We start from the raw sequence: 19,560 nt of genomic DNA, 5'->3' as shown, positions 1-19,560 counted from the left end.
ATCTTCATAAACTCCATTAAATATTTTGAATATTTCCAAAGTCTTAAAGAATTTTTGAAGTTTTCCCAGGTGTAGTACTTGATGAAACTACTGGATTGATAAGAAGGGTAAAAATTGTGAAGTATTCCAAGAAGAAATTAATGGTGAATCTCAATTCAATTAGAATTGCGGCTTTATGGGATGTTCATGCCTGAAAGAATTGCAGATTTTGAAATTTATTTCACACAGATTTGAAAAAGTCGTGGTGGCAATTTGTAAAAGAATATAAAAACTAAATCCTAAAGGAAACTCTGAAAAGATTTACGTAGGAATACTTGAACGAAAAGTCAAACATTTCAATGATTTTTCAATGTTTAAGTAAGAAGGAATTTCTAAGAGGTATTTCGATGAAGATATTTCTAGTGGAATTCGCAGGTGTTCATAACTTTGAAAAATCATTGGCTAAAGAAAATTAAATTCTTAGAAGGAAGTCTTAGAAGAATCCAAGATATATATAAGAGAACTTCACACGTTATTACCAATCAATGGAAACTGTGAAAGGCTAAGGACGTCTGTCCTGAGAAGTAAGATACCAACAATTTGTATGGACGAATCGCTGAAGCAACTATAATTCTTACTTTTGGGATTGCCCTTCTCGCAAATGAATCGTTGAAGTTCGTACCAGACAGATGAACGCCATCGTTTTTGTAGCCGGAGTTCCCTAGGTAGAATCTCCAGCAATTCTCATTTTTCAGTGAAAGATCGCTTGCTTGATTACCCATCCGGAAAATTATATTTATTCTCATTCACAAGCTTATGCTCTTCCGTCGATACTCCAATCGAATGGGAAAACCCGAGCAAATTCTTACGCTCATGTTGTCGCTGCTGATTTCAGCTTCTCTCCTCGAATTTTCTTTCGAAAAATATGTTTCATTGCATCGTCTTAATCTGTTCCATTTGATTAAAACAGATCAGCAATAATGCCATCAACAGTCATACAATAATTCTTACATTCAAGGTTAAACAGATATCGGAAGCTGGAAATCGTTCACACTCAATAACCTCTCCTATCTCTCCAAGCAGTCAATCAACTTAAATTGCCCTCGCTTTAAATCAACATTCTTTTCTTTCGTTACAGGTTTGTATTACACCACACTGCTAACACCCAGATTATCGTCTAGTAAGTAACAGATTTCGCGTAATTAAATTCCTCCCGGAAATCAAATCACTCACCGTCAAGACTTAAGCTGTATCAGCCAACAGCAGGACAAAGAAGGAGCCCCCCCCCTTGCTTGAAATTTTCGCACCATGCTTGGAATTCCTTGCAGGATCATACTAATTTAAACTGCCATAAAATCCGTCGTCTCGTCTTCGCTAGCCTTATTATCTAGATTGGCGTAATTATCAGGCACACGAGCAATAAAACGGCACCTCGCCGAGGGTTTCGTGGCTCTTTTCCCGGCTGCTCGCCGAAAGTGCCTTTCTCAAAAGATGATAGTGGATGTTCCGTTCGGACTGCCCAAGCAAAACTACTCGAAAGAAGCTTACGCTTTTCGATTCCGACGTGGTGGAAAATAGTACTTGTGCAAATGAGCTCGGTGAAAAAAGAAGACTTTCCGCAAGTCCTCATTGCGCTTAGCGGAGCGTTTCGCTTATTTACGGACCTAATAAAATTTATATTTCCAATTTTCATATTATTATACTCTTAAATATCTCTCCCGTTCTGCTCCTGGATGTTGATGACGGCAATAAAGCGAAGTCGTCCTCCGTGTTGTTTGCACAGACGGTTGATGGCAGGAGCGTAAAAAAAAAACTTGTTGAAGATGGCACGCGTGATGATGGGCCTGACAGTAAGACGACGACGACGACGACGACGACGACGTTTCGTTGTTTTCCTGTCTTTGCGGTCTGAAAGACAAAGTTTGCGCAAATGAGAAATAATTTACGGACTACCGGATTGGAATCAGTATGAAAAACTGAAATAACATTCCGTTGGATTGCACCTAAGCTTGAGATTATGACGGAAGTGAAAAACCATGTAGAGCAATTTATTTAGATCTGATACTTTGTGATTGTTGCTTCACTGAAAGCAATAATAATAATTTCGTTATCTATTGTTTGATTTGGACATACATTAAAGGGATATAGCAAAATCCGAGAAAACTAGTTAATGAATCAGATTTTTTTGGGTTTTAGATAACTATTCCTTCATTATTAACATTCTTGGGGTTTAGTACCGCTTCTCCTGACATTGAATTTAAATATTAGGAAATTGTTTTCGTTTCATTGGTATGGCATTTGTTTAATAAATTTTATTTAAATATCACCCAAAAATTAATAAAATCAAAACAATTGCTGCTAATCGTTTAGTACGTTGATTGATGTATGTATTTTTTGTTATCATTATGAGTACATTTTGTATAATGTTTGATTTATTTTTCTATATGTAAATTTGTGAGTTCTCCTTTTCAGTTGTCGGGTTCTGACAATAGTAAAGAGAAGCTCGGTAATAAAACGCTCCAACCGGGCTCCCCCCTTTGATTTTCCAGGACATCTAGGCTATTTTCTATTTGAATATGATTACATATCTGATTCGTTAAAAAAGGTTGTCGCGCATATATTTTTGTTGAGAAGTACAATGAACCCAACCTTCGTTGGTCTTGAGCGCTATTCATCCCGTTGCCCTGAACGTTAAGGGTCGCCAGATACTCTTCCACTGCGTACAGTCAGCGTGTTCATGGCCTTCCACGAAGTTGTCAACCGCCACCTGGTTCCCTGCTGAATATTATTTCGCAATTCTTTCTTCCGGCATTCGCACTAAGTGACCAGCCCACTGAAGCCTGCCGTATTTCACATGCTTAGTAATCCATTTATTTAGTAACCATCTAAACAGATAACACTAATTTAACAATTTTATGCCACAATACTCGGTTTGTGGCCGCATCTCTATTGGGTAACCAAGTGGCTCGGCAGATTAGTTGGTAAAGCGCTCATCTAGCATACAAGAGTCCTGGGTTCAAATCCCAGCCGAGCACGTGATTTTTTTTCATAATTTCACCCATAATTTGTCCATCTTTACCACGCGCAATAAGTTTATTAATTCAATAACCATGCGGATTGGATTACCGAACAACTCAATATAAGCGTCAATTTAAATTCCCTACAGTTTCAGATCGATCGGTGTATATTTAGATTTATTTCAGACTGTGGCCTTGCTATGAACGAATAGTTTGAGTGTGATAGATTAAGTATAGAAGATAGAAGCAAGTGAGAGATATACAACTACAAAGTACGAGGAAAAGGACGGGCCTGGGATTGAACCCATGACCTTCTGCTTATGGAGCAGAAGCGGTAGCCATTAGACCACCAATTTCGTCTTCCATAAAAATTGTATGGGAGCAAAAAATAGAACAAACTTCTACTAATTATGTTATTTTTTCTGTTGGACGTGAAAATCTACTAAAAACCGTTGGAATGCTTGGATACAATAGATTTTCTTATAATACTAAACTCAAAACAGACCAAAACGTTACTTACACTCCTTAGTGTTTGGGCTCAAATATAGTCACTTTCAATTTACAGATTCCATACGGTTCAATATTTTCTTAGCTTCACAGTGCACACAATATTTGCCAACGGTTGTCCTATCTATGGTTTCGAACGCGGATGCGCCACTCATAATCAGCATTATGTCAAAAGAATCACCAGGCTCAAGCCTTAGCAAAAATTGAGCAAATTTAAAAACTAAAAATCAGTTTTCTCTGTTTATATCGACAAATAATACAAAAAAACACAGATGATTTGTTCCAAAACTAAAATAGATCTGTGACCTCTGAATTCAAAGATTGGTTGGCTAACATTAGTTCTGCAACATATCTGTAGCTCATGAGCGTATAGTTCAGAAAAAAATCGAATTTTCAATGTTTCTCGTCCCAAAATGTCAATTTTTGTGTTTTATCTACTATGGGCAAATTATGCGTTTTAATGCAGCACATCATTTCAACAAGTTTCCACAACAACATCAACATCGAGCGCCAGAGTGTGTCTCGAATCAAACAACAACTTTTGCATCCAGTCAGAAAAGTGCTCCGACGCCATCTGCCTACGTATTCACTCTGTAGTTGGAAATTGAGAAACTTTTCAGGAGAACAACTTCTCACGTCATCATTCGTTCGCATTCCGACTCGAGTTGCCATTCATTCACGGTGCTCTCGGACGGCAGTTTGGCAGTTTCCGGTGCGGAGGTAGATATTGACAATAATGGACAACCGAAGCTGGCAGCACTAACAAACAATATCATTGTGCATCTGGGAAAGTTTCTAGCCGGATCTCCCGTAGGAAACGCAATGGTGGAGTGCCAGTAGAAACCAAAGCCACAGCATACCGTTTTCAAATATATGCGACAAATTTGACGCACCCACGCCACCTTTTTGTCGGAAATGGTCCTTCGAAGTGAAGCTGATAAGCACATGTTGGTCGTGATAGACTGCAGACTTCTGCTTGGAGACACGACGCTTTGATTTTATGTGCATTTGGGTGGCTCAAATAACGACAAGGTTTTAAAACCCCATCTTCCATATTTTCTTCATAAAGACGTTAAAGGTTTATACGAGAAATCACAAAAATACCAAATATCTTACACCCGTAAATTGTAATGAAATGATGTTCAAAATGCATCACAAATTCTTATTACTCAAGCTTCAACAAAAAAAAACTGCTAAATGCACTTTTGCCCATTTTCATTTAAGGATTTTGCAGAATTTTACTGGACTATACCATAATGAACTAAAAAAAAGCACATACATGTTTGGATACTATGCAAATATTTCTCCTAGTCATCAGTTTGATGTATTCTCTTCAGCAGCTGTTTTCGAAATTTCTCCATATCCTTTTTTCTTATTTCTTCTTCCTGGCTTTGTCCCATCAGTATTGTTATGAGCACTTCCACTTTTTTTTCTATTAGTATCATTCCAAACATTACATTCATTTCTTATATCCAGGTGTTCTGTGTTAGACAACACTATCCTAATTTGGTGAAACAAAATCAAGATTTTATTAACATTTTGTTAACAACATATTACATTTCATTTGACGTAGCAGTTCAGAATTTTCACAGGTGAGTTGCTTTCGCCTGCTTATAAAAAAATAAGCATTTCCAGAGTTATTAACTGAGAGCTATTATTACTGTTAATCACAGTCGAGAGAATTGTCTCAAACTCAAGACCCTCAGCTTATTCTTGCTGAATATGTAGCTGCACATTTAACGCCACGGCTATTTTTTAGCGACGTTCAAGATAAAAAAAATCTCAAAACAATCTTCAGTATCTGTACAGTAAAAACTCTCCGACATGCGATGCAATGCCACAGAATAACGACTTTCAAATTTTTCCTATTTGTTTCTCATCTCTGTCGTCATCTCTAGAAGCACGCGGCGAAAAGCAGTCGGAAGACGTTTACACGCTCAGTTTACCTTTTCATGAACCGAATGCGGAAAATCCACCGCCACCACCATTAACACGCCGCACAGCGGTCCAGTTTCGAATAACCATGGCAAAAGTGACGTATTCTTCAAATTTCACTAGTTTTGATCATGAGAAGAGCTGTGGAACAAGTTTCAGAGCAGCAGACCTTATTTCGAACATAGTTATCACATTTTGGTTTTCATACAACAACATTTTAGGGAAATTGTTATTTTTCAAACATTTTGAAGTTCTCAACATAAAAAAAATATTTTGATAAACTAAGGGATAAGGACTCTTTTCAATTTTATTTCAAAGACTTAGAAGGACATTCGAGCAAGATTCTTCGTGAGGAGCAATTTGTGTAGTTTGAATGATTTTTAATTAAAAAAAAATAAAATCAAGTTTTTAAGCACGATTTAGATTTTTTGGACAAATTATTTTCTTTTGAAAGCTTATTATGTGTTGACAACTATCTGGTATTGTAGATGAAAGTTCAACTCATATTTCAACTAAAACCGGTTTTTAATTTTAAATTTTGTCAGTTTCTCAGAAAACTGTACCCCTGTGCACCGCGGCTGACACTGGTCGTGTTTGGATGCGGGATGTTGTTGCTGCTTTAGCAGAGAAAGATGGGTGTCGTTAGGAGCGATTTGGCCGGGATCCATTACTCTCCGCGAAGAGGCAGTGCGACAGTGTCTCCTAATGAGTACGTAACATATTCATTATTGTTATGCTGGCTGGTGCCCTTCGCGGCAGAGTTGGAGAGATGAGTGGGTGGGTATTAAGAGATGGAATGGATGATGGGGAGTATCCTGGAGTTTCGTGTGGAGAGAAGTCATTGTTGGTCCGGAAGTGAGATGAAGATGTTTCCCTCATTACGATGAATAAACATCTGGATGCGAAGCGTGGAGACACTAGTAGAACAGTATTTAGGGGAAGATAACTTTGTATGATGTTTGTTCCATGTATCATACAAAGTAAGTTAAAATTTCACGATCTTCATTTCGATTTGCAGGAGCATCGAATGTAAGATCGGACCGGAACTGGTGGTCGGGTAAAGTGTAGACATTTTTAGACTATCATTTAATACCATCATACAAATGCTCAAAATTCATTCATTTATTTAGTTAACATCTAAACAGATAACACTTTATCGACAATTTCACGCCACACTACTCGGTTCGTGGCCGCATCTCTCATTTTTTTTTTAATTTCTTTATTAGTATCATTTCAAACATACATTAATTTCTAATATCTAAGTGTTCTGTGTTAGACCACACTATCATCCTAATTTTGTAAAACAAATTTAAGATTTTATTAACATTTTGTTAACAACATATTATATTTCATTTGCCGTAGAACTTCAGATTATTTACAGGTGAGTTGATGTCACCTGCTTCGAAGAGAAAAAAAAACACGATTTCAATATACCTAACCTAACTTAACCTAAATATATAACGCATTAATCGTGGCAATAGAAGATTGAGACGATTTTTACCTGGAATCATTGTTTATTTTATTTGACATTTGTGTCAATGTTTCAACATTGGATATTCCATGTAATTTAAACTGCTAGTGGTGGCTGAGTGACACTTATTTGTGACGGCTATGATAAAAGCTTGATATAATACACCTTGTTGCCATAAAAGCTGCTTTTAAACTGATTGACTTGCACTTTAATCTTGATAACTTACCTTATTTATACCTCTCAAATCGATATTTGGACTCTTCAGATGCATTACGAATGCATTGCAATGCATTGCGAACACTTATTCCCGACGAACTAATGCCCGTTTTCATTTTTTTGCGTATATTCTCCATAATAGCGTACGCAAACTGCAAACTTTGTTGAATGCTGCTTGGTTGCCATAAAAAGCGAAAAAAAGCTGAATCATCTTCAATCAGCATTTGTTGAAGCAATTTTACATCTGCAAATGCCGAATCATAACAGTGTGCCCTTATTTGTGTATTTATGATGACAAAACAGCATTTGTTGATGACACTCTATCAATTATGATTCCGCCATATTAATTTCACTCAGGTTGCCACAATTTCACTTTTTCAAATAATATTATCTCCATGAATTCACTTATCAGATGCTATGGTGTGATGATTAAACTAATTGAATATAATTTAAAGCACAATTACTGCCCAATCAAACCAAGAAATGTTCAATTCTTCGCCTAGCGGTTTATTTTATCAAATACTAAATAACTAGAAATTTGCCACTTTCAGAGGGAGCACAGGCAAATTTACTTCTTTCTCATCATATTTTACAGTAAATCACACTCGGCACTAAAGATTTAGGCACTATATTCAAATAAATCACTTCAAATAATTAGCACTAAGAAATAAACTATCACAGCCATGTTTTCAATCTTATTTTCTTTTGTTTACGTTGGAAAAAAACCGGCAAGCTCAACGTTATGATAAAATCATTTTCAAGATGAAGCGACATTCATCTAGAACAGGTGGCCTCAAAATAGCTACCATAAATGCTATTTTGCTTTATTCGTGTGACATAATTATACACTTCATAGCCTCTTTCAGAGTGGGCCAACTAGTCACGTTCTAATCTACAAGAGGTTTTGGGGGATGCGATGAAGACAACAGTGCCTTGACCATGGTTTTATGGTCGTTTATTTATAGCACCCTGGAAGTAATTCGTAAAACTAAAATTGTTAAGTAGATGAAAAAACCGAATTTAGTACTATACCATTTAATTCCACTAGAGTTTGTATCCTTTGACAGATACGCGTATTTCGACCTCAACTGTAAGGCCGTCTTCAGTGTCGTGTACTAGACTCGACTTCGAGTCGAGTCGAGTCTAGTACACGACACTGAAGACGGCCTTACAGTTGAGGTCGAAATACGCGTATCTGTCAAAGGATACAAACTCTAGTGGAATTAAATGGTATAGTACTAAATTCGGTTTTTTCATCTACTTATAGGTATTCTACTAAACAGCTCGAAGATTTATTATAAAATTGTTACTTGGGTAAAGTCGGTTAATATCAAATCAGTCGTAGATGGATTTCTAGAAGAGAAAAAAAACACAAGAGCTATCAGGGTATTGAATTGAGAAATATCTTGAAGAGCACTCATCAAATAAAATTCTGCCGTTGGAATTACTTTGAGAATTATTCCATGACAGATGCAGCATTAAAGTCACCAATGACAAAATATTTCGTCTTATTGTGAGTCAATTTTTGCAAGTCAGATAGGAGCAAATTAACTTACTGTCCAGAGCATTGAAAAGACAAATAGGCAGCTAAGAAAGTATATTTACCAAGCTGTGTTTCAACTGAATCACCTAAAGTTTCAAAAACTTTTGTTTCAAATGACGAAAACAGTTGATGTTTTATACGCCTATGAATGATGATTGCAACTCCCTCACATGTAATTCAGTAATAACTGCTATATACACGTTATTAACAATAAGAAAATTGAACAGCTCATCCTCTTTACCATTCAGAGATCGAGCATTCCAATTTAAAATATTTAAATTATTATTTATAGGATCCATTAGAAAAACGTAATCCAATAAATTTTACACCAACTTGGACTGCTTTAGTCATAGTGGGGGCTTTGAACATTGCATCAATCATTTGATTCAATTGAAGTGGGTACTTTTTCTGATGATTTTCCGTTACAATTTTTGGTAGACGATAAGGCGGAATAGATGTTACCTGTGGCGGCAGGGTTTTTCCATTTGATTTGAAACAAGTAGAATTGGTACTCATAGTACTAATAGGGGAGGAGTTCAAATTTCCTGCTACGATATCGGCAAAGGATTTTCCGTGGGTAGATACATTCGAAATTAAAAGATTCGAATGGCTACCCGACGGATTAGATTTAGTTTGTTAATGAGCATGATTATGATCTTCCTGATGGCTAAGATTCTTGATCAAGCGATCGTTAACTGAATAATGAGCATTGTTCGATACTCTACCAGGCAAATTCCGGAAACGACCGTTATCGTAACGAATGTTATTTTTCATCTGCCTGGCACAAGCCTCAACGACTCGCCTACGCGAAGGGCAAGCCCAAAAATTGGACTTATGATTGCCCTTGCAATTGGCGCATATGAACTTAACGGTATCTTTCTTCACTGGACAGACGTCCTTGGCGTGAGTAGAACCTTCGCAAATCATGCATTTAGCATCCATGCGGCAATTTTTGGTTCCATGACCCCACTTTAGGAACCGACGGCACTGAGTGGGGTTCTGGTCATTTCCTCCAGGTTTCTGGAAATGATCCCATGACACACGGACATCGAACACAAGTTTTGCTCTTTCTAAAGCTTTAATATTGGTTAGATCTTTTTTTATTGAAGTGAAATAAATAATATTCTTGAGAAAGCCCTTTCTGAACAATGCCAGCTTGGGATTTTTTTTCATAATGATTACTTGAACTGGGGAAAATCCAAGTCAATCATTTATTCCATTTCTGATCTCTTCAGGTGACTTATAGTCACTTGAGAGACCTTTCAAGACTTTGAACATACGTTCAGTTATGTCGTCATAAGTAAAAAAAATGTGCTTCTTCTCTTCAAGATGTTTGAGAAGAAGTTCGCGATCTTTAAGAGTTTCTGGCAAAACGCGACAGTCTCCTTTCTTTGCGATGGAATGTCCCTAATGGAGTTCAAGATCTCCTGACTAAATCCAGCAAATTTGGACCAACTGACCATGATAGGCGGCACTCTTTGTTTCCTCACTTGAATCAAAGAGCCTGGGCTAGAGACTGCTTCGTTTTGGTGTTCGGAAAATTTGTCTAGAGCATCGCACTAATTGCTCATTTCGATGCAATTACTAACATTATCAATTTAACCCTTGGAAGAAAGTTCGCGTTCCGGAAAAACGTCCTTTCTTCCATTCTTGCCACGTTCAGTGACAGTTTGAAATCTCAATTTTTTGAAAGGAGGTTGTGAATTCAGAGATTCACCCTTCCTTTTGTTTGAAGTTACAACCATGTTTAGTGAATAAACGAAAGAAGACGAGACTTCCTAAGAGGTTTTTTCGCAAGACGGTGTCCAAGAAGGATTACAACCACTAGCTTTGGCCAACGGGTCCAACAAAAAATCGAAGGCACGGTCCAAACAAGGATCGTAAAGGGATCAATAGTAGAAAAAATAGTACTGAAAAATACTGTTTTAGTAGCACTGAAAAGTACCGTTGTTAATTTTAGCACTGAAAAGCACTGTTTTATTGCTTTAGGTAGTTTTTAAAAAACTTCCAAGAGCAGAGAGAATTCGTGTACGCACAGCACGAAGGTACGATGCACACTTGCCGCATCTCTCCATCCTTGGTTCTTCCCCATGATCACCAAATCGATACGCACTTGATCCGCCCACCTAGTTCACTGCGCTCCTTGTATTAACCGGATCCGAAGCAAACACCATCTTTGCAGGGTTGCTGTCCAGCATTCTTTCAACATGCTCTGCCCATCGTATCCTTCCAGCTTTGGTCACCTTCTGGATACTGAGTTCGTCGTAGAGTTGGGCGAGATCGTGGTTCATCCTTCGCCACAACACACCGTTTTCCTGCACACCGCCAAAGATCGTTCTTAGCATCCAACGTTCGAAGACTAAAAGATCATCATTTGAGCTGGTGGAGAATCGACTGTATGGTATAATCAATTAGGCGTAGCCGAAAAGCATAATTGATTATCATTTGAAAATTGTGGTACTAGTTCATGCTTAAACAACTCTTCAAATAATAAAAACAATCCCACAAGTCACACAAAAAAAGCTGTCAGCTTTCCACAACTTTCCCATCTCTCATGGCCATGACCAGCACAAAAGCAAAACACCGGGAACACATTTGACATTTCAACATTTTAATTTTCTGACTGATCCTGACATCCCTCCGCCCTGTGACCAACATCACTGGACAGGCATTCCTAGCGCACTCTCTATTGGCACCCTTCGCCCAATGGGAAGAAACAATCCATTTACCGCCCAGGAATCTCACTTACCCTCAATTTGTCCAGCAATGCAGCCAGCCAGCATCCAGAGCATCACCATGGAACGCCGAGCCGACCCCAGAGCCATCACTTTACGGGACGAGTTCGCCAAAATCATCAATTTTTCACAAGTTCATTTTGCAGCTCTTCCGCCCGAGAAGATGTCGGAGCAAAAACTTGCCTCCAGGGTGGCAGACAGGAATTTCGCCGTTTTCCACTGACTTGACAGCAACGTCGACACGACCCACAGTGGCAGGCGTAATTACAAAAGACGGACAAAACCTTAAAACTGTCCAAAATGGCTTAAAGTTTCATTTGCTCAAATGCCGTCAATGTGAATTTTGAAAGTTAAACTTTTATCTTGCATGAGCCCTAGATCTAACTTCATCTGACCAATTTATTGGAATACCTCTCATCGTGACAATCTTCCATTTTTGCAAGTATAAAGAAATAATATCCACACTTTTTTGCAATCTACTACTACAGATGACACGCAGGCTTCGTCATTTGGCAAAGAGGTCTGTGTCAACCGCATCCAAAGATTTTTGACATCCTTTAGGTAACTCAACTTGACTACATGACTACTCAAGTAAGTCAGTTGTGAAAATATTGTATGACATTGGTCCCAAAATGCTGCCTCGTTACTCAATTGAAAAACCGTTTCCTAATTTCTTTTTGCAGATCCTGCCAAATAACTTTCATATCAGGATCGCGGGTGCGTTGAAAGCTTATTTTGAATATGGTATATGGACATCATTTTTTTTTAGATTTTGTCCTGACTTTCCGCCACTGTGCGACCGTTCGCCGTTCGGTTCGAAGTCCGTGGGGTGGCTTTTATGCGCTTCCGCGAACGAAAGGATGCCATGTGAAAACTTTGTAACGGAACCATTCTACCATTCTGATGGTGCGAAACGGGAAGTTCAGGGACCTTGGACGAGGGGTGCCTAACTAAGCGCACGGTATGTGACGCTACGGCACCTTGTTGCCGGACATGAACTTGATCTTCCCGGTTGCTGCCGGCGAAAGGAATTCGTGGAATTTCGCTAACTCTGTGTCTCGGTGCGGCGCGGTGGCATGGTGAGGATACCCGAGGTGACAAGCTTGTTAGGAATTTTAACTGAGATATTAGCAGGGGGAATAATAAAGGCTACGTTGCTTGATTGGCAATATTAAAGCGATTAATTCTCGAGTGTATGAAAGCCAATTACTGTTCGTACAGGGATTTATTTTGTGTACCAAAAAGAACATGAGTTTGGTGATACGAATTACTTTTTTTTTGTGAATCATAACTTTTTTTCGACAGATAAGCATATTTCGACGCAAACTGTGAAGCCGTCTCCAGCATCGTGTACTAGACTCGACTTCTCAGTAGAGTCGAGTCTAATCCGGGGCTGACACCTCGTTTGCAATTCGAACATTTGATTTTGAACCATCCTGCATAGCACGTATTAGCCTAATTAGTTTCGCCGGAAAACCATGTTCCTGCCACAGCTCATTTCTTTTCACTGAGTCGTATGCCACCCTAAATTTGATGAACAAGTGGTAAATTTGCTAGTAATACTCCTGGAGTTTATCTAGGACGATTCGCAAGGTAAAAATGTAATCCGTTGTCGAGCAGCTCTCACAAAAACCAATCTGGTATTCGCCGAAGAAGGACCCTCGAGCGGTATCAGTCTGTTAAACAGGATGCGTGATAATATTTTGTACGCCAAATTCAGTAGGGTAATTCCTCTGTATTTTGCACACTCCAATCTGTGCCCTTACTTGTACGTTGCGCGTATGATGCCATCTAACCAACTGGTAGGCCTTTTTTCTCTCTTCCATACCTCCAGGAGATCTCGGTAAATTGACTGGTAAAGCTGCTCACTTCCGTGGTTGAGAAGATTGAACGGGATATCGTTCTTTCAAGCAGCCTTGAAGTTCTTGAGCTCGCTGCTAGTGTTTTAAACTTCTCGTGTGGTAGTTGGATCCACAGCTTGGTCGTCAACATCATCATAGCTATATTTCCATTTTCACCGTTCAAAAATTGCTAGAAGTGCTTCTTCCACCTGGCAGCCATCGCCGTTTTATCGGTCAGAAAATTCCCTTCTTGATCATTGCACATGGCGGGCACACTAGTACGGTATTTCGCCGCGTGCCATAAACCGTTGCATGAAATCTCCGTATATCGCTTCGGTTCATGCTATCTTGAGCTTCAGCTACCACACTTTCTTCGTGCTGCCTCTTCTTTCTTCAGTGGATTCAATTTTATTCGGCTCTCACTGCACTGTACCACTCTCTGCTCTGTCAGGTACCGGCCAAAGCATACGGCCTCTGGCAACATTCATAACGTCTGTCACTCTTTGGCACTCTTTATCGGACCAGTCGTTTTGTCTTCGTCGTTGACCAGTGTCAATCACCTCTCACGCCGTTATTGTCGTGGATGCAGCTACCTCATTAGTCGACAAGAGTTGGATTTTGAAGCCCAGCGTTCCCGTTAGTTCTGGAACTCGTGGCGCTAGGTAACCGCGCCAGATTTTTAGCTACAACGAGATAATACTCCGAGTCGACATCAGAGCCTCGAAAGGTCCTGAAATGTTGCCCATCTACCAGCATGCGGTCTATTCGGAAGAAGGCATCGCCCCTCGTGTTTTGCCAGATGTGTTTGCGGATATTCTTTCATGTGAAGTAAGGACTGCTGATTGCCATCCCTCTAGCAGCAGCGAATTATAATTATCATTGGTAACGGAATGGAGGCTTTACATTCCAATCACTGGTCGGAAGAAGTCTTCTTTCCTAATGTGCGCATTTGCATCGCCGATGACTGTCTTGACATCTTGTTTTGGGCACTCTCCGTTTTAGAACTCATCCTTCATGTCGTTCGTTGACGCATATATGCTGATCAGGCTGTAGTTGAAGAACTCATCCTCAATTCTCAACACTCAGTTCCGACTATCCAATAGTTGTCCTTTATTCGTTGACGGATCTGCTGCCGTAAAACCAATCTTGGTTGTTCGACTGTAGTTTTTTGTTGATGATGGATTGGCTTTTCAGTCTTGACGAAATAAAAAAAAACATTTATTTTATTTTGTTCAACGTTTCGGTTCTTTTGGGACCTTCCTCAGCGACTCAATTGTTTCTTTTCTTTTGTCCAGTGTGGTTCGATAGAACCTGTAACTGTCTGGTAGATCGATTTTTCCCGCACAAAGAAGTTCAAATGCAAAGGATTGTAAGTGACATGTTGATCGGTTTTGACTTGAGTTGATGAGATGATTTTTCCGCTCAACAGAAAAAAATAACGCAGTTTTTACCAGATTGGCTTGTTTTTTAACTCTCATACAATTCGTATAGAATGAAAAATTTCAAAATTCAAAGTAGATTTTCTCAAAACTACACCCCTTTGCTTCCAATCCCCCCATTTTCATGGGAGTAGTTACCACAATTAGCGTTGGGCAAATTTGTCCATAACATCGATGTTACAGAATCGATTTTCTTTTTATTTTTATACTGCTCTTATTGATCTGTAATTCATCGATTTGATCGAATCCTTTGCATCGACGTTTCTGAATCGATTCGAATCGAATTGAAACGAATTGAAATTTTTGAAATTTGCAACGAATTAGCATTAGTAATAAGCCACCCTTGAGGTTTTGTTTTGCGCATGGCTCAGTACCCGAAGAGGAAAGAATAACTCGCAATAACTTATGCATACCATATTTTGGTATCATACCACAATTAGGTATCGTTTAGTTATCAATACCTTATTTTGGTATTATAATGGTATTTGGAAAAAAAATAAAAATACTTCATTTTGGTGTTCGTTAGCTTTTGAGGACTGCTGGAGGTATTGAACTACTATTGAAAAATTTCACTTTTATATGAAAATCCATCAAGTATTATTAAGGTATTACAATACCTCATCTAATCATCAGCTTGGTATTTGTAGAATATGCAGAAAGTATTATTTGAGGTATCTTACCTCTTATGCAGGGCTCATTCATACCTCATTCAGGTTGTAAGTATTGGAAATTATCTTCTTCTTCTTTCTGGCGTTACATCCCAACTGGGACAAAGCCTGCTTATCAGCTTAGTGTTCTTATGAGCACTTCCACAGTTATTAACTGAGAGCTTTCTTTGCCAATTGACCATTTTTGCATTTGTGTATCGTGTGGCAGGTACGAAGATACTCTATGCCCTAGGAGTCGAGAAAGTTTCCAACCCGAAAAGATCCTCGACTGGCGCGTAGCTCAGTAGCCTGACATCTTAGGAAGATGGCATCTTCGGCAAAGTGGCTCAGTATCACAAGGGCTAACATTATTTGAGCCAAAAGTTTCGAAATTGTGCCACTAGGCGGCGCTAGTGAGCAAAGAACCTTTGTTTTGCGGATAGTTCAGTAGCCTTACCACTTTGAAAGATGGTGTCTTCGGCAAAGTTGTTCAGTATCACAAGGGCTTACATTAGTTGAGCCGAAAGTTTCGAAATTTTGCCACTATGCTGCGCTAGTGAGCAAAGAATTTTTAGAAAGATGGCGTCTAATGGGAGACCTGACTGAAATCACCTTTTAGGTTATACGATTCGTATATGAGTATAGTTTCCTTATAAGATATCGTAAAAAAGAGGCGAGCGTACAAAAGTGGAGGCGATATATTTTTATATTTTGTACAATGATGAAAATCACTCCGGACGTAATTCACATTATGACTGAATGACACATGATGTAAGTGATGAAATGACGTAAAAATTGGTTCTAAAAGATTTATTGAAAGAAAAATGTAATTTTACATGATGAATGACATGAAAAGGATGCCGCTATGATTGACAATTTCCGAATTAGACACCATCGTATTTTAAATGTGACACAAATTCACGTCATTTGGCTCGTTTCATTTATGTGCAACCAAAAGACGTAAAATCGCATTATATTTTCGCAATGTGTATTATTACCAATTGATCGGTAGTTTTACAGCTGCTACAGATTGATCTGACTTACTTTGAACGTTTATGCGGGACAAATCAATATGTACTAATGACCCAGACAACCAAAATGTACGTATAACGAAATCACCTGGAGGCTTTGTATGTGCAACATTTCACCTATAAGATGTCGCGAAAAGGCCTTCTACGTACTTAAGTGGAGGCGATATACGTTCATATATTATGTGATGAATAATAACATACATTGCGAGTGTATAAATATTCCACCGAACTAACATGTGATCTTATGCGACTTAACTTATGATAAAAAATGTCGATTTGACAGCTGCTACGGATTGATTTGACTTACTTTGTACGAGTGTACGGGCCGAAACAAAATTTACAAATGAACTCACAAAAGTAGTGTTTTATGCGAGGAAGCTCATCAATCTGACGAGTTTATCAACGGTATTTTGCGAGTTTGATGTAATTAGTATGAATAAACATGAACTTTCATGCGAATTCTGGTTGTCTGGGGAGCTCATAAACATGCGTCTTATATGAGAAAACTCTTCAATAACATAATTCCCCTCACCGTGTTGTGCGGGTGCGATGCAATTGTACCAATAAGCGTCTTTTTGTGTAAATTCTTTTGTGATTTCTGGTTGTCAGGGCAATCAAATCACGTGGACCCGGTTTTGGTATAGATTCCGTAGAGCGTTGGCAAATTTAATTGATTTGTTAGAATAGGAATGCAATTCAATAAACCTCTGTGTTATAGTTTTTATGTCTATTGCCTCAGTCACTGACACGTCAGTTAAATGAATATTTGAATAAAAAAGACAGTATGAGCTTAACTATTGATTACGCTGACTATCTCTTCATCCTTTAGAAAACAAGAATGTGCAATTTAGTCGTTTTAAGACATGACTTCCGGACTGTCTTCATACTGTCTATTGGAAAAACACCTGTCGTCAAAGTAGGGCAGCTGGAAATGCCGCACGAAACTGACAACAAACTTTCAGCTTTCTTTTTCCCTTCCAAGAATATATGTCATCAACGATACGATAAACCATTTTTTTCGTTCGACATTGTTGCACAACACAAAAATAATTGATGGCTGTGTATAAATGCAATCCTTCGGAACCAAAAAAAAGTATACGATAGAATGTAAAAATAAAACCGTCAGCAAAAATATCCAATGTTCTTCCTGCCTTTGGCCACCCCCACCATGCTCCGAAAAGGTTATTAATATTCAAACCGAATACCGCCAGGTAATCGGCCCGTTTCAGTTACCGGTTTTAATGAAAATGTTTATTTTCGCACAAATGATTACATTTTAATATAAATACCTGACACTTGCTGCTGGCCATCCGAACGCAACGTGATATCAGTTGAAACTGTTGCGTTTCGTTGAATAAATGTGGGTTAATAAAGCAAATATGATAATGGTCATTCACGTAAAAATTTGCTCCATGTAATCAGCTGTCTAATTAGAACAACGAAAGTAATTCTTTGATACAATAAATACTTTTTATACGTGGATTAATCCCTCAGCCCGCACTCTCATTGACCAACGCTTTTCCCGAACACGCTGTTCGCCAACAATTGATAAAACATCGCAAAGAAGTTGACAATTACCGAACGCAGCGAAATTGAAACACGATATTTTCAATTATGATTGCTTTTATCAACACTGCTGCTGATTGCATTGTTTTCGTGTCACGGGTCTTTTTTCCGCGTAATTTTCACTTAATAGGGGGGAAAATGGTAAGTACAATGGCCACCGTGGTTAAATGTATGGGTCGATGGTGGAGAGGCAGCACTGGGCATTCAAAAGGGACTTGACTTGTCATTTTATATAGTCAATTAATTCCCGAGTGATTTCTAGTGGTGTTCTATTTTATTTAAAGTACATGAAACTTACATCCTCAAACATGAATTGATATTGAATTTTTATCATCTTTTCTTTAAATATTAGTTAAACAGCTCCGAATTAAGTCACTTTGTATTGAGCCATATTATTTCCATCAATATTGCATTCTCGGGATTTTACAGAATTACCTTTATCCTATACAACTCCAAAAACTTCTATAACAAATATGCGTTTCTTGGCTTCACATATCACAGGGCACCTTCGAGAGAGATAATCCTTCAAATGTTGCTTTCTTTTCGGTGATCCCTCGTTAGTTCGATTCCAACATTATTTATTGAAACGGAAAACCATCATCTCTAATTCTCGTCTTACCTTTCTCTCCTGTTCCATTTCAGGTACGTACGCTCATCCCTCGCATGTGATATGCGCAACATTACTCAGAAGCACGGTCCTCAAAGTATGACAAGATGTATGTATATCTCAATCCTCCAAAGGGGAAACCGATGATGGATTTCGATTATAATTTGGGTAAGGGCCGCAAAGTTTTCCCTGAATTTATTTGAAGTATGCCACTCATAAGACGTTTGGGAGTAAATGCGCTTTTCCTCTTAGTCTATCGAGTACTTCCCTTATCCCATTTATGGGAACGTCAAGCGAAGAAGATATTCAAGTGCGGTCTTCAGTCAGTTCCTTCGGAATGAGTTAGCCGAGGGAAGAAAAAACTTGCCGCTTCAGCAACCGTAGAGAAGAACTTTTCCATTTGATCACCCCACTTTCTCGCACAAGGAAGCTCTTTTGACAGCCTTTAGCCACTGAAATGATTGTCCGCAAATTTCTTGTGGTTGCATTTCCACAACAATCTATGTCGGATCAGCACTGGTGGTACACTTTCCATCTCCAGCCACTTCCTTCGACAATCTGTTGCTGATTCTTGTCAGCGCACAGAAGAGTGAGTAGTACAAATACGATTGCCTTTCGAATGCGCCATAGAGAGTTTCAATTGGTCGTGTAATCAAAGAGATATGGCCAAACACTTTTGTATGTTTTTAGGGGGTTAACCCAAAGTTATGCACGGGAGTGTATAGTAAACTGATTTTTCAATCATAATCTTGATACGTTACATTTTTAGTCGATATTAGTCATGAGAAAAACCTAGAGGGCAGAACATAATTTTGTCCACGATTGGTCCACATCAATCCTGTGTGCAGTGGTGCGAACGGGAAACGGTTGTTTATGCTGGGCTTATAATATGGAAGGCGTTCCTAACAATTTACAGTGCCACAAGGAAGATACCGCAAAGCTCTAGGATACAAATTTTATTGCGGATGGTGGTGAAGAGACGATGATTCTCACCATTCGCTCGATGAATCTCAGAAGGAACAACAA

The 19,560-nt window shown here is 38.7% G+C and overlaps 1 protein-coding gene and 1 long non-coding RNA gene across 6 annotated transcripts in view; both read left to right on the top strand.

Annotated features, from left to right (window-relative positions):
* LOC110679566 (protein couch potato) overlaps window positions 1-19,560 on the top strand; it is a 592,279-nt gene that overhangs the window by 396,794 nt on the left and 175,925 nt on the right. The gene's annotated exons all lie outside the window — the stretch shown is intronic.
* LOC110679568 lies at window positions 795-18,646 on the top strand. Its single transcript, XR_002502596.1, has 2 exons — window positions 795-1,159; window positions 18,570-18,646. It is a non-coding gene; the product is annotated as an uncharacterized LOC110679568 (long non-coding RNA).

The sequence above is a fragment of the Aedes aegypti genome, chromosome 3, assembly GCF_002204515.2.
Source record: "Aedes aegypti strain LVP_AGWG chromosome 3, AaegL5.0 Primary Assembly, whole genome shotgun sequence".
In the NCBI taxonomy this organism is placed as follows: domain Eukaryota; kingdom Metazoa; phylum Arthropoda; class Insecta; order Diptera; family Culicidae; genus Aedes; species Aedes aegypti.
Note: the sequence above shows the minus strand (reverse complement) of the source record. Positions and strands in the feature narration are given on the sequence as shown.